Raw genomic sequence first — 16,592 nt, 5'->3', positions numbered from 1 at the left:
GGTGTAGAGGCCATCTTTACATTCATCTGTGCTATCTCAGCAGTACTTTAGGCACTCGACAGTTCCACTGGGTGTCAGTCGCTGCCGACTAATAGCATGTACATGTATGAGCGTATCTCACGGGGGACAGAGCTGCACACACACATGGACAGCAGAACAGACTCTATACAGCTGGCTGGGTTTTGAAGAATTCATGAACAGCTTTTAAGTGTGAAGTTCAGCGAAACAAAAAAGGCAGTAAATAAATAATAAAGCAGCTCTTAAAGCAGCCAACAGCTATGTTAATGTGTAACAAATCTGAGGAAGTCTTTACAGTACATGTAACTGCAGCAGACAAAATAAAACCAAAGACTGCACTAAACAAAAACAGAACAAAACAATCCAGAGAAGACAAGCACTAAAGGAAAACAAAACTGACCAGATTAACAGTTGTGGTTCCCAAAGTAACTTCTATTAAACAAAATAAGTATTATATGGTTAAAATAGTGTAGAATCAGATGTCAAAGCAAAACGCGAAGCCAAATAGTAATAATATTAAATAACACAATCAGTATTTAAGGACCCTGTTTTACAGTATGTCTCCTTTGAGTATCCACTTCTCTTTGCTCGCTTACAAACTCTGTCTTCACTTCTTTTTTGCCACATTTCATCCTCTGCTTCTCTCTCCTCAAGAAACATGTTACGCATTGCACTCCTAAAGCAATTGCAATATACAGGACAAGTTGTGCAAAGTGTGTGTGTGTGTGTGTGTGTGTGTGTGTGTGTGTGTGTGTGTGTGTGTGTGTGTGTGTGTGTGTGTGTGTGTGTGTGTGTGTGTGTGTGTGTGTGTGTGTGTGTGTGTGTGTGTGTGTGTGTGTGAGTAAGGGAGAGCATGAAAGCCAGCAGTAATTGTTTCTCAGATAGTGAAGGCTATTGATTTATTAACCTTATATCATCGTGAGCACACAAAATAATGCATTGTGCACTACAGAGACACTATCTTCTAGGTCACAATCTAGTCAAGCAAATGCTAACAAAGTAAATTGGTGTTCGTCTCTTTCTGTGTTTTTTGTGTTTTCCACTCTAAATGAGATTAAAACGTCCGCATTGTGCACAAACCAGATGTTCTTGTTTGTCTGAAGTAACACAACACCCAGAAACACACGTAAATACCTACAGTATAGACAGGCTCTAACGGAAGGCTGGCAGCACAGAGACAGGCATATGTACGCGTGCTCACACACACATACACAAACTTCATACCATCTGGAGTGTCCAGATTAATTTCAGATTGTTCTCCACCGTCTTTCCAACCCAATTCACCTCTCCCCCTCAGCCTTCTTTGTGTGTGTCTCTCATTCTGCCTCTCTCTTTATGTCCACATTCTCTTCCGATGCCAGACCTTCCCCTGCCCCCTTCGAGCAGATGGGATAAGTAGAATTCAGCGGATATTTGCATCAGGCCGGATGCCATGTTCTAGCACCGCACTTTCTCCAGGCATTTCAGTAAAAAGTTTTTCTACGTGCCTCTTTGATGATTAAGCTTTAAGCCTCACCCTTGTTTTCCGTGCTTGGATTTTGCTAGTTGAGTGTAGGCTTTTCTGATAAACTGACCAGTAACCGAGACCATATGGTCAGTGTTTCCAACAGCTGTCCTAGCGAGCAAGACACCCAACACACCTTGAAAGAAATGACAGTAGAGTGAGGCTGTACCTTGGCATAGTGTTGCTTTGAACTAAATGCATGATCAGCATTCAGCTAACATGCTCACAGTGACAATGCTAACATTTGTATATCTAACAGGTAAGATGATAACCATGTTTATCATCTTAACTTAGGGCTGTTAACAAACAGGCACAGTTCTTAATCATGAATCAAAGTGCTGGAGGAGAAAAATGGTGACCCAATGATTGAACCAATAGATGAGGGGGGCGTCATCGTGTATACCAGATTTAATGGAAATCCATGAGCCTCACTACCAGATGTGTCAACTTCATTATGACGAAAATAGCATTTCCTCTCAAGATAATCCTGATAATCATCAAAATATGGTAAAAGTCTTCAAAAGCGGTTTAACAAAGCCTGCATTCACCTTATGCTACAATGACATACCCATGAGTGCTGGAAAAACGGAATTGAATATATTTAAAAGAAAGGCTATTATTCAATTGCCACAGTTGAAAACAGTATTTTAAAAAGCTGCTTCATACAGAATCTCAATCGAGTGCTGTGCAGACGCAAATGCTTACACGCACACTGACAGTGTTCATTAAAACACATGCTTAAATCCTTCAGGTATGGTTGTTTGATTTATATCCCACAGGCTTTTCCTCTGTTATCAATGTTCACTTTAATTTCAAATGTGCATGCAGGGCTGAACAAAGTTACTGTCGTGAGACATGTTCAGGTAAAATTCAGATGAATACTTGAATATTTTTTTCCATATTTAACAAGTATAACAAGGAGCTGGTTATTAAAAATAAATCCAATGCACCTTTTCCTCCTAGATATTTCGTTTCCAGTAAAATGAATTATTTCTAAATGACCAAAAACCCTGTCTGCCTTGTTCATTAATGAATGGATCTGTGCACAGATCTACATAACAATCAGGGAGATTGTTAAATGTGAGGGTTGAGAGGCGCAGAGAGGTGCAGTGCTCTGGTTAAACCTGGCCACAAGGTCCCTGGCTCATAAATCAAATGCTGGTCTCCTCTTTCCACGGCGTGCTGGGCCACAAATCAAATGCATCTTTCTAAGTTACGCTGTGTAGAACTATTGACTGCAGTGATTCAATACCAGCTATAAAAAAGTGGAGAGGAGGGGAATGGAGAGAGGAGAGAAATCTCTTGTCTATGTTTCTGGTATCCTTGTTTTCTTTCCTAGCTCTTCTCATCTACCACCCCCTCCTTCTTTTTCATTATCTCTGTGTCACAATCATTGTGTATCTTCCATATTATGTTTGTATCTCCGCAAACGTCATTCTCTCCATCTTCCCCCTCCACTGCTTATCTTTCCCTCTCCTGACCATGCTTTACAAAATGATATTATCACCCTTTCTCTCCCTGCATCTCTTCCCCCAGCTCTCTGTCATCACCTCCCTTCAGCTCTGTCCTGCTCTCTCATCCCATCATCCCTCTCACTTTCCCTATTTCGCCACAATTATCTCTGAATTAGTATCATGGCATCTCTCCCTAAGTGTCATTACACCGCTTCCTTACTTTATCGCTATTATTATCACTATGTCACATTGTCTTTGGGCTGGTGTCATTATATCTATCTCTCTGTATTTCCTCTCTTATCCTGCTGCAGTGTTGTTTTTATTCCACCCACTCACCTCCTATATTTATCACACGGAGAACAAATACACAACCTCTCTCTGTCTGTCTTTCTCTCAATCGCCATTTCTCAAACTCTGTCAACCCGCTGTCAAACAGTTTAAGTAAATTGGACTGCATTTACATTCAAGCGTTTAGTCTATTTAGCTGGTGCTCAGGGGAGATAAAAGCAGGTTTCTGAAAAATAACATAAAAGTCCATCTATGCTAAAACTTTTCTTTCTTGTGAAAGCAATTACTCTAAACACGTATTCACCAGTTTGGACTTTTTACAGCCATCATTACTTTCACTCTGAGTTGATAATGAATGAGAAGGAATAGCACTTTTGTCATTTCATCTTGCGACTAAAATCCTTCAATGTTCAAAACTATTATCTCTTTGTGTTTACTTTTTAGGACTGAGATTATACTGAGCAAAGTGTGTTTGTGCTGACAAACAAATCTTGCAAACTAATAAATACCAAACAAACGGTTTTGAAAATTCTTCCAGGCCTTTCATCACACTTCAAGAAGTTGATCAAAGAGCCTATTTGTTTTACGTGTCAGATGTAAATTAGCTGCACATTAAAATGAACAGAAACTGTAAATGTAGTCCATACCGAAATGGAAGAGTCACACAGGACAGGCCCAGTCACCGGTCACCATAACAACCAAGGAATGGAGCAGAGACATGTATCATACCCCATGTGACACACACACAAACACACACACACACACACACACACACACACACACACACACACACACACACACACACACACACACACACACACACACACACACACACACACACACACACACACACACACACACACACACACACACACACACACACACACACACACACAGATGGACAAATACGCAGAGACCAGGGGAAGAATCAAGGCCACGTCCAGAGTAAATCCCAAACATTGTCAGCAAGGGATAGGGGTTGCTGTCTGAAGATAGCAGCGATAGGTAGGATGGATGATGTGTGTGTGTGTGTGTGTGTGTGTGTGTGTGTGTGTGTGTGTGTGTGTGTGTGTGTGTGTGTGTGTGTGTGTGTGTGTGTGTGTGTGTGTGTGTGTGTGAGAGAGAGTTAGTGTCTGTGTAAGTGAGCAAGAGAGAGATCAAAGATAGAATCAGCCCGAAATAAGGACAAAGTGAGAGCGGTGCACGCTGGAGAATCGGATGTGATTGCATGGATACTTATATTTGCAGGTGTGTGCATCTGTGTGTGTGTATCGTAAAATATTATCTTCATTTTTCATCATTTTCACTTTGAAAAAAAAACGGATTGACTTTGCGAGGGAAGCCAACACTGCGTCTCATCAATCATCCTTCAAACCACAACTCAATAGCTTTATTTTGAGAATAGAATGAATTGAGATGATTCAAGTCGACAGTGCTGACACCAAAATCTAAACAAATAATAATTTGAGAGTATATCCATGGCCCTCCTACAGGCATTGCTTCTCCCTGTAAAGGCTGTGCAGCTAAACATATTACATATTTCAAAAATGTTCCACAAATCATGAATGATGTATATTTCAGTGCAGATATTACTGTCTCTGCAGATGTGGTTGCTCACAGGCACCGGGCTGAAATTCTGTCATTCCATTATTTGTATTTGCTTCAGTGGCGTCAGTAGAGCAGCCCGCTGTTGTTTGTTTGGGGGTTTGGGAGCTGCTGTCAGTCCGGTGAAGCCAAAGCACTTGGGGCAGGTTTATGAAGTGATGGCAAACGCACTGCACAACGGAACGACAGCTCATTACTAAATGTGTCGCCCCAGTCAAGAAATACAAGTATGGGTCTTTGGAAATGGCCGTTTTTGGGTCAAATCTTTAAATTGACAGGACTCTCTGCCATGTCTAAGACAGGGAGTGGAGCTTGACATGTGCTGCTCATTTTTCTCCACTGGGAAATAGCAGCCTATCCATGAACGATATATGGAGTGTTTCAAGAGTCCATTTCGTGTCGAAGCAGTGTATTAAGTATTTAACCTAAATATGAATTGATCAAACATCTATCATAACTATGACAGTATAGGCCCCCACTGAAGATTCACTGTTTTGCAGCTTCCATATATCATAAAGTCTTGAAATCACAATGTTTTCAGATATCAAGAAATGATATAGCAGCATTATCATTCATTGGAGTTGTGTTTCTGTCCACAGTGTGTAAATAATTCCATTTACTCCATTTAAGCACATTTGTTGTCCCTACCAAGTCCGGAGGGAAATATTTGGCTCTTGGCTGCTAAATGCTGCGCTAAGGTCAGCTGTTAGCTGCCAGCTTTGTCTGTTTGCAGTTTTGTGTTGGGCAGGAAGTCAAACGTTGTTAAAAACTGCTTGATTAAGCGATGAGACAAGGCGAAAAAGTTGCTAGCACTGAGATGAAAAAGGCTATAACTTTGTAGCATGTAGGGGAACTTCAGGTGGTTATTGTCCATGTGTGCATCACTGGGACATATCCAACGAATTGTTATCTTAAAACTATTGATTACTGTTTCAAACACAACTATCCTTAGGAACTCTCATAGCTATGATACTTCAGAAAGGGAGGTTTTGTGGATTCTCTTTTGAGTTTAGTGCAATTTAAGCTGCCATCTCTGGCCTGGGTATTCTTCGGCGCAATGCAGTTCACAATGCAATTGCTCCTGAGTCAATAAAGGGAAAACACTCAGATATACACAGAGCCATCTAACTACAAAGATGTGACAATGAAAATCTATGATGCCCCACTTGGTTGCAGTTCTGATGCTGGAAAAAGAAGTAGTGTGCTCAATATTTCACCTACCCTTGGGATAAGCTTAGAAAGCAAAAAAATACTAAGAATTCCTTTGCATTCATGAAAATCCACCTGTTCGTGTGATAAGGAGAGCATAGGTTCAAAACATTCATACGTACACAAATACACACTTTGCAAAAACGCACATTAGAATCTTCTGTGGTCAATGCTAGGTGGGGATATCAAATCTGTGAACTCAGCAATCTGCAGAACGTGTGTTAGAGCGCAGCAAAGCAAAAAGGGTGCTGAGAGCAAGCTCTGGTAAGCAATCCTCTGTAAATATGTTTCTGTGTGTGTGTGTGTGTGTGTGTGTGTGTGTGTGTGTGTGTGTGTGTGTGTGTGTGTGTGTGTGTGTGTGTGTGTGTGTGTGTGTGTGTGTGTGTGTGTGTGTGTGTGTGTGTGTGTGTGTGTGTTTTTGAGTGCATGGCCTTGGGTGTAGTGGGTGTGTATGTGTATGTGGTAAACTGCACTATTATGCTGAGATGTTCTAATATAAACTGTAGCTGGCGGTCAGGACCGGGTCGCTCTTTCATTGCTGACAGAACACAAAAACATACTCAGCACCTGTAGGTCACATTTTTCTTTGAGTCCTTTTCGCAGCCACCTACACATTTCTCGCTTTCTCTAGCAGTTGCCTTCTCTTTCTATAATGTTCTCCCCTTCTCAATAAAGATATTTCTCCCTGACAGTGGAAATCAATTGCTTGTTTCAACTGACAACAAAGCTGTTTCACTGCAAACGAAAAACAAATGAAAGTGGTCCCATAGCCCAAAGTGATATGACAGTAAGCAGCGGTTACCATATTTTTGCTTTTTTACTAAATAAAAACATCACCAAATAGGTATTGAAGCTCTAAAATTGCAGTGACAGTTTTATTGTTTTAAGACAACTTATGTTGGTTTTTGCTTACTGTTGCTAATAATCTCCATCTAAATACCACATTACAATCAATGCCACATCCTTGGTTTCTTAATAAGTATATCAAAAAGTAGCAGAAAGAGCAGACAATTGTTTTAACTGGGTCCAACAGCCATATATGTTTGAAAAATATGAATTCTGTAAATGAACAAACAAAATACATTTACACAAGCAGAAAGGCGATTAAATCAAATGGCACAGATGATTTATTTTAAACTCAAAGCAAGGCTGCATGTGGTTTTAATTGTGCAAGCGTGTGTTCTTGCATATTTATCTGCAGGTGTGCATGCTGTTTGGACACACACTCAGTAGTCTTATAATTGTGATCATTTCTATTGCAATCCCTCCATACTGTGAAAATGATTCACTTATTCCCCCCCCCCCCCCCCCCCCGTCCCTCTTTTGCTCTCATGGCAACAACCAGTTTGCATTTTTCAGTGTGATTTTTGAATTTAAATAATAAAGGGATGTGTCATTGATAGCTCTACACTTCTTTATGTTGAGTTTAACTCTCATTATTGATGGTGAGATACCTCCAACACATCATTTGACATTGAGCATGTTAACATTCTTTAGTTTCTTTTTTTTTCAAACCAAATTTGTACTAAAATTGATTATTTTAAATGACTCGTTGTGTTCTTATTCTGTTCTGGTAGTAGTCTATAATTCTTATGTTATTCTGTCCTCCCTTGTTTCTTTTTCTTTCTTTCACTGAGTATGTATTGTGTTAAATGGGGTACTTAATTGGATTTAATTATGTCCACACATTTAATTGACAATAATCATAGCCTTAGAAAAGGTGAATTTAATCAGTTATGTTTTTCACTATAATTTAATCTTTTTCTCAACCTTTCTTTTTAATCAAAGAGTTATCTAAGGGTGACTCAAAATCCCTTGAACTTTTATACACAAAATAGATTGTATGTAGGTGGTCTGCGGTTGCAGATTCAGAGTCCGAGTGAAATGACATGTTGAGTCATGGTCCAGCTGTCATGAGACCTGACATATGAAACACAATATCTCCTTTACTGCGGAGAGAACAGTGGTGCAAATTAAACTCAAAATATGAATTCAATCAGAATATTTGTTTATTTCCCTGACAGATGGGAGTGTGTTGCGTTCGTGCAAACCTGAAAAATGTTTCATAAGACTAGTTTGATTAATTGCTTTTCATTATTTTACTGAAAACATGATCAAGATCACTGCATCGTGTATTCTGAAGACATGTTAATTATGCTCCGACTGAAACACAATATTCCACTGAATTAAGATTCATTTAGAATATCCAAGGTTTGGTGTGAGTTATGAATGTATTACAGGTGATGTGGGGCCTTCATCAGCACATTAAAGAGGTAAAACCTCCATAATTCATGTAACAATGGGCTGTTCTTAAAACATGCACAATTACATTTGGGTCATTGCTGATGGAAGCCGTCGGGGCCAGAACATTTTTCTTTAAATTGATAAGTTACACACTGGATGAATTACATTATTTGGTAGAAATTATGCCTACAAGCCTTGACTGTTACCGCCCTAACCACAGCGTGTCGTTTCTTTAACTGATGGCCGGTGACGGGCCGAAATAATTCAGTTGTAAATAATTCAGCTTCCTTTCTCCGGCAAATGTAATTAGGCTCTGTCAATTCTACCTAATTAGTTACACCTGCAAGAGCTCAGTACTTTACTGTTCTAAACAGACTGTTACCAGAGGGAAGAAGGAGTTAGAGAGGGAAGTATATCCTTATAAATTGACTTTGTCAGAGCTTCTCTGTAGTTCCACCTTCTTGTTTTTATCTGGCTGTCTATCGTGTGTCTCCTGTGACTATGTGAGAGGGGGAGACAGAGGGTGAGGGGCAAAGACAGACACTCTGCTGGGCGATGAGTGTGATACCTCTACAGTATGTGTGTCAGTGCACAGTTAAAATGCATGCATGCAGCACACACATAATTATAATTCCAATAAGGTACATTATGGCAAAGTCGCCAAATCTGCAATGGACATGCAGCCTCTCTGGTCTCTGTAGTTTTTACGTGTGGATATAAATACTGTATAGGGCTGACTCATAGACAAAAAGATCAAAAGAAAAATTTCTAGAAAATTACCGGGAACTTTTCCATTCACAAAGATACACAACAAAGAGAAAGGCTATAAAGAGAAAGGCTATAAAGGAGAGAGGCTATAAAGGAGAGAGGCATAAATGAATGCACACATTGAACCGAAAGGTAAGGAGAGAGAAAGACGCTTTGTGCATCTATATTTGCCCTTGGGGCCCTAATACTCTTTATGCTGCAGTATGCTTTGTTATTCATCTGTCGGGACATTGATATTTTACATGAGCCAGCAGGATGAGTGTGTGTGAGAGATACACACAGCTACATACAGTAAGGCCTGGGACATATAGACGGAGAGATTATAAGTTTAGATGGAGTTAAAAAGGAGGAAAACGGTATATGTAGCTTCAGTGACAGACAAAATAAAAGACAACGACAATAAGATCTGATGTAAAAAAGAGGTAGGATGTCAAGGTGTATCTATGGGGACTGTCAGGGTCCTTTTGTTTACAGATTGTGAAATTCCAAACTAAATAAAGGACTCAATGAAGTAGTCTGCTTCATTCCAGAGTTTCACTCCAATTTGTCTTGGTTATTCATGTAAGAGGAAAAGGTTTTAGAAAACATAAAAAGAAAAAAAAATAGAAGAAGAAGCTTGTAAACCATTAGAGAAAGAAAGGCTTGGTCCAATATAAAAATCCTTTGATAAAAAAACATACTCTACATTATCATGAACACCAGGATAAAGGTTTTTATGGCTGAATATAAAGTCAGGTAAGAAGTACAAAAATAGTCAAAGAACTTTGCATAATTAGGTAATACTTCAGTCGATAAAATATTTCAAAATGGTCAAACTAAAACACATTAATGTTTTTCAGAAAATTACAAAACATGTATTTTTTTCCCTCAGCTTCTTGTAGAGGGTTCATTATTGCAACGCTTTATTCCAAGATGGATATACATGTATAAACCGTATGGGTATATACAGTATGTGTATTTCTATTCTTTGTCTGTGCTGTTCTCCCAGGTTTCAGATGGACAGAGCTCAGTTTGGAAACAGTGATGTCAAACATTCTTGTGCACCAGCAACATTTGAATCAAAGCAACTGTCAATCAAATCTTGTGAATCCTCACCCACACAGTTATAATGAAGCACATAAGCTTGAATTATTGACTGTTAAACCTTTGATAATTAATATATTATAATATTTTTTGTCCGCTAACTTTGATTGTTGCACATTTGGAATGAATAATTTACGTTGTAAGGAAATACTCTCAGTTTGATACTACATTTTCAGAGGCTTGAAGAACTGTACGTGCTTGCAGTCATGAATATACTAGTTCAGTTTCTGTTTCAGAACCGTGGTATACTCCTTATCCTACCCACAATTGGGTGAGTTTATTGGTGATATGTATAATGTGTCGCATATAAGATGTCTGCAGACATAATGTCATGCCGGAGCAGATCACGAACAGCAATGTTGAACTGGTGCAGTGCCAAATGTGTTTGCTGTAAGTGGATAATTTCCTGCCTGCATGACTTCAATAATGTTGTAGCTTGCAATGATATTACCAGACCTACATTAGGGAGAGGGCACACCAGGGGAGCATGTCAACACAAATTAGATAGGTCAGTGATGTCTGGTATTAAAATGTGCCTTCACAGACCACAGCTTATTTCAGAAAACGCATTGTTTTTTGTATTCCAACAGCATACAGAGGCTTTAAGCGCATCAACATGTTATCCCTGCAACAATTCAAAAGGAGGAATGGATGATTCTCACAACTATTTGTCGTCCACGTGTATTATGTATGAGGGGCTTTTCTTTGCAGTTGATGAAATTCTGCAGCTTTCTAAAGGCAGCAGCACCACAGGAATGTGCACTCCATCAGTCGCGTATCATTTGAATGATGATTCAAAGCAGCTCACATTCCTCATTTTCGAATAAATCATGCTGAAGTAGCACCCAAAACAAAGCACGTGTTGCACACTTCTGTATTTCTGCTTTGATACTCTGCATATCCCAGATAAAACAAATCAGTTTCCTCATGGGAGAGTTGTGGGCTCTTTTCTCCATTACTAAATGTCAGTGTGAGAGCAAACTGCTGGTAAATGGGATGAGAGCAGCTGATCTGATTGTTCATGATTGATAACGATAATTTATTCCTCCTAATCCAGCCTCTTCTTAAATGAACGATGCAGGTGCACTGCCAGAGCGCTACAGCCTCTGGTCATGAAATTACCCAAACTCTGTCAGTCAAGGCCAAGTGCACTAGTGCCATGCATTTGACTCACAGAAATGTTCCTCTGAGGAGGAGGAAGGGGAGGTTGAAAGGGGGAGGAGAGGGAGTGAGAAATGGAATAAAAGTGGAACATGGAGAGAGAAGAGGGAGAACTGTTGTCTCGTTTCAAAGGGAGAGGGGGAAAAGAGAGAGCGAGAACACAAAGAGTGAAACCCCCTTTACTATCTCACAGGAAGAAATTAAAATTGTGTCGTTTCCAGGGAGGGTGCTTTTATTCTGGTGTTTCTATAGCAACAGTTTCTATGTGCCCATTTTTACCAACCTGCAGAGTTATTATTATGCAACGTGTGAACAAAAAAAACACAAATGCCAGAAACAATATGATTATTACTAATCAGGCAGAGGCAGGCATTACTTTGTATCACACTACACTGCATGCATTCAATGCAGCCTGAAACGCTCACTCCTTCAGAAACATACACACACACACACTGGGGCATGGGATAAGTTCAGGTTGACATGACATGTTCTATGGGTTTCCTCGAAAAAAGCAGAAGGGTGGAGAAGGATTTACAGGTAGAAAATGTGCAGTGGGATTATATCACTGTTCCTTTGCTCTCCTGTCACTCAGTCTTTCCGTCCCTAGCTTTGTGTGTCTCCGTATCTGTACCCTCATGTATGTGTGTATGTGTGTGTGTGTGTGTGTGTGTGTGTGTGTGTGTGTGTGTGTGTGTGTGTGTGTGTGTGTGTGTGTGTGTGTGTGTGTGTGTGTGTGTGTGTGTGTGTGTGTGTGTGTGTGTGTGTGTGTGTGTGTGTGTGTGTGTGTGTGTGTAGCTATATATCCTGTATGACCGTGGCACGTTGTCATTTTCAGGAAGACAGATTGAGACGGAGAGGCATTACAGAGAACCTAGAACATCCATCTTCCACAGTGCGGGAGTGTATGTGTGTTCAAAAGCCCACAGCTCTTTAACACACCACGTCATATTCATGCATGATTTAGCGAGGGATTTTAAAACGTATACACATGCGTGCAGGATCATTAAACTCAGCGGATGCCGCCTTTTGCCTTAAGCACTTCCCATGACAACAGAATCTCATCAACACTTTCACCTAACCTTTTGTTGCTGCAGTAATCACCGATTAACAATCTGTTAGAAAGACAAGGAAGAGGCAACCAGGGAGGCAGAGAGAGAGTGAGGGGGTGAAGCTGTGATACAGGGAGAACAGGAAAATAAAGAAAGAAAATACATATATATGAGAGGAGGGAGGGAGGAGGAACACACATAAGCTCACTCACAGGTCAAATTCATCATGTCTACTCAGCATTAATCGTTCTACACGGCAAGCTATTGTAATTAGCCTATTATAGGGGACAGTAATCACATTACCATGAATGGGTTCCTCCTATTGAGATCAAACCAAATACATTCAAGAGCAGCTACAAAGTTCAAGGGATTAAGGCACGCACTTAACGCTTTTTGATGCGACATGTGAATCTTTAATAACCATAAAAACAAAAAGCACGAAAAGCCGAATTGTCAGTAAACTTGCAATAGCCCTGAGGCTCAAAAGATGACAACATCAGAATCTTAAGTTAAGTAAACTCCAGGCAGCCTGCTGCAGACGTCCTGTGACTTTGGTCTCAGAGGGGTTTCACTCCCGAGGAGCCTGACATCCTGTCACCATCGCCACCCTCAGCATTATGCATGAACTTCCTTATTTTTCCTTTAGTTATTTACACACACACACACACACACACACACACACACACACACACACACACACACACACACACACACACACACACACACACACACACACACACACACACACACACACACACACACACACACACACACACACACACACACACACACACACACACACACACACACACACACACACACACACACACACACACACACACACACACACACACACACACACACATAAACACACACAGCTACTCTCTGCTGGCATGGGTAGCTTTTTTCTGACCGCTAAAAGAAAAGTAGAGCCCCACTGAAGGAAACTTACAGATACAAAAAGCTCTCGTCACATTTTGCAGCCACTAGTTGTGGCTTATTTTATTTGCAAATGTTTTTCTTTGTTTGAGTATGCATTTATTTGTTTCTTGAATACAATACAATCCATTACACAAAGTGTTGTGTATAACAATAGATATTGACAACATTTATGACTGTTCTCCTTTATGCCAAGAGATCACTCAAGTGAAATTAACCATTACTTTTAGAAACCAAGGACTGTGTTACTTCCTGTTCCAATTCATTCATATCAGTTAATTAAGCACTCAACTCACTTATACTCCTCAAAACATCTTTGCTCAACAATTCTGATGTCGCAATGTCAAAATAATTATTTTCGAATGTTTTCATATACACGCGTGTTGGAATAAACACCCATACAGTTAAGGGTTTAACACAACCTTCATGTTGTGCTTTTAAGGATGCAAGCACAAACCCAAACAACCAGTTAGAGGAGACATTACTGTTGACCTAAATTATGATTTTAATTGACTGGAGCATTATGTATAACAGACTTCTGCAAAAATATTTCACATAGCAGAATGCTAGTGATTTAAAACTCTATCATACTTTAAACGCACATTCTTTATTTGTTGGAGGTCTTTCAGAGTCTAATGGGAAGCTTACATATTTTTCTGCTATTTGCTCCCAGTACAGAGATAAGTGTTAAGACGTCTTCAGCCTAGCTTTGCTGTAAGCTGCTGGAAACGGCAAGCAATTCTACATCAATAAGAAAAAAATACAAAGTGTCTCGGTATTCAGTCAATCCGACTGGTGATCATATGTGTCGATGCTAGTTGGCTTGTTGTGGGATGATGCATGGACACAGCTTCCTTCACTGCAGATAAACTGATAAAGTGTTCAGGGAAATGAACATGTGTGTGCCTGACAGGGAGAGCATGCACACAGGAAGAGAACTGACCAGACATCCATATAAATGATTACAGTCGTAGGGATATAAAGTCATAGCATTTGTCATTGTTAGTGAGAGGGAGGGAGAGCAACATGAGCAGAGGCAGGCGGGAAAAAGGAGAGAGGTGTAATGGATCCATGGAAGAAAGATTGGTACTTAAAGAAATTAAAAATCTGATCATAGATGAGTAATGAACTCATTGAATTCTCATTAATGAGTGAAATGACCAGGAGGGATGCATGCTTGGGGAGAAAGAGTGAATACAGAGGAGTGAGGGAGCCACTCCATCCAAAATATTCCCATCATATTGCTTCCAAGGACTCTTGAAGTCTTTTGGGATAATAAGAAATAATAGAACAAAGATAAATCATCTGCTTTTCAATGTTTTACTGATAATACTTAATTGGAAAAGGTAGTAAATATGCATGTACATGGGGGACAGAAACAAATAATGTATATTGTCGAACAGTAGGTCAAACGTTTTCAGGAAATTATTCCTTAACAGTTCCTTATTAAAACATTTCAGAAATAATTTCAAGGTATAACATTGCATGAGACTTTTCTTATTTTAAATCCGACATTTTGACATTAAGATTCTCTCTGCAAAATAAAAAAAGTGGTCTTTTTAAAGTTTTAGAAGCCCTGTATTTTATCTCGTTATTCATTCAGAGGATTTAACTTCTACGTATAATTGATTCAAAATATTTAATTTTCCTCAGGGAGGTTTTTTTTCTGCGGTCAAATTAAAAAGGGCATATCTCATGTTATAAAATGCAAGGAGTAATAGTTTTAAGATTGCTGTATGTGGGTCATGTGACGTCCTCGGTGATTCCTGCTGTGGAATAACACAAGATATTTGAGTTTTCTCAGTGTAAATGTTTCCTTGTTGTTTACCGTTTATCTTCACTGGAGCTACACCCACTCTTCAACCTGGCTTCTCTTTGTTGTTTGACTAAATCAATAGACTTCAGTTCAATCTAATCCTGAAAACCAAATAAATACAATTTCAATACGTGACTAGGGAATCATCATTATTATTTAAATAAAGAATCTAGACATCACTTTGTTCTGTCATACTAAAATATTAGAGGAATATGTCAAAGAGCTTCTTTCCAAAGCATAAAGTGAGGATCTACTGGTTGTTTTACCCAGATTCAGCTTCTTACAGCATACATTTTTCTAAGCCTCAAGCTCTGTTTTGTTTGCTTAGCCGGATTTCAGAACAGCATGTAACTGTTATACCAGCTCAGGTGATTTATGGCAGGGCACTCTCTGGTGTGGATGCTGTATTTAGTTTAGCTTGCTGATATTCTAGTATACCAAAGAGGAACACAGTAAAAAGCCCCAAGAGGTAAAGGTCAGATAGAACAGCATTTAAGTTTGTTGGAGGGGGACAAACTTGCTTTTTATCGTTTTATAAAAAAGCAGTTACACATTTCCTCTTGGATACTGCATCTACTTTATATTTTTTGCCTACATTTTTATTAATGGTTGAACAAAATGTAATACTTGGTCATCAGATTTATTATAGATCCTTGCAGCCAATTTTTTTAATTAATAACGTTTTTAAAAAGGACCTTCAAAGCAAAACTCATGATCCGTTATTGGTGATGCAACAAGAAATGAATGAATCATCAGCATGTCAAAGCAAATCCTTGCTGTACTGCTGAGGGACCAAAAATATACATGAAATAGTTATAAGTAATCATTGATTTATTAAATATATACTGCTATCAAGTATTTTGATAAAAAAGTTCCCAAATTTAACAAACATGTTAATCCACTTTGATCCCACATTTTGGAGCCATACCAGCCCTTTTAATCCACTGCACTTCGGGGCATTAAACAGTGCTGCCAAATGTCAACATATTTGTCAGTGCAATTTCAAATTAACGGCAACTTACTCTCCTGAAAAAGATCCAAACTCAAGGAAGCTTACAGCTCTCAAGCCTAGCTTTAAAGACACATGTGAGTGCATTGATAATCTCACCCCGGGATGCTACTGCCGCTCCGGATCGACTTGTGAGCCTGCATTACGCTCAAACACTCAGACACTCAGTCATCCAGGAAGCCTTTCCATCAAGCAGCCAGCCAATCAGTCAACCGCCACTAAGTCTGTCAGCCAGTTATCTGGTCAGTTAGTCAACCGACCTGAGGTCAGTGTGACAGGAGGGCAGCCAGTTAGTCAAACATCCATCTGCTTCCTGGTTACAGCGGATGGTTTTATGGTAAATCCTGAACTCACACATTGATATGCATTTCTGATCATAAATAGATCATACGCCCACCATCCTGTTTGTTTGCCTTATTTCCAACATCAACCCTGCTTCGTTTCT

The 16,592-nt window shown here is 39.5% G+C and overlaps 1 protein-coding gene across 1 annotated transcript in view; it reads right to left on the bottom strand.

The window, feature by feature from the left end:
* Nucleotides 1-16,592, bottom strand: part of LOC307028392 (CUB and sushi domain-containing protein 1) — a 424,819-nt gene that overhangs the window by 331,529 nt on the left and 76,698 nt on the right. The window lies entirely within an intron of this gene.

This window comes from Notothenia rossii, assembly GCF_949606895.1.
Source record: "Notothenia rossii genome assembly, chromosome: 2".
Lineage (NCBI taxonomy): Eukaryota > Metazoa > Chordata > Actinopteri > Perciformes > Nototheniidae > Notothenia > Notothenia rossii.
This window is presented reverse-complemented; position numbering and strand designations above follow the sequence as displayed.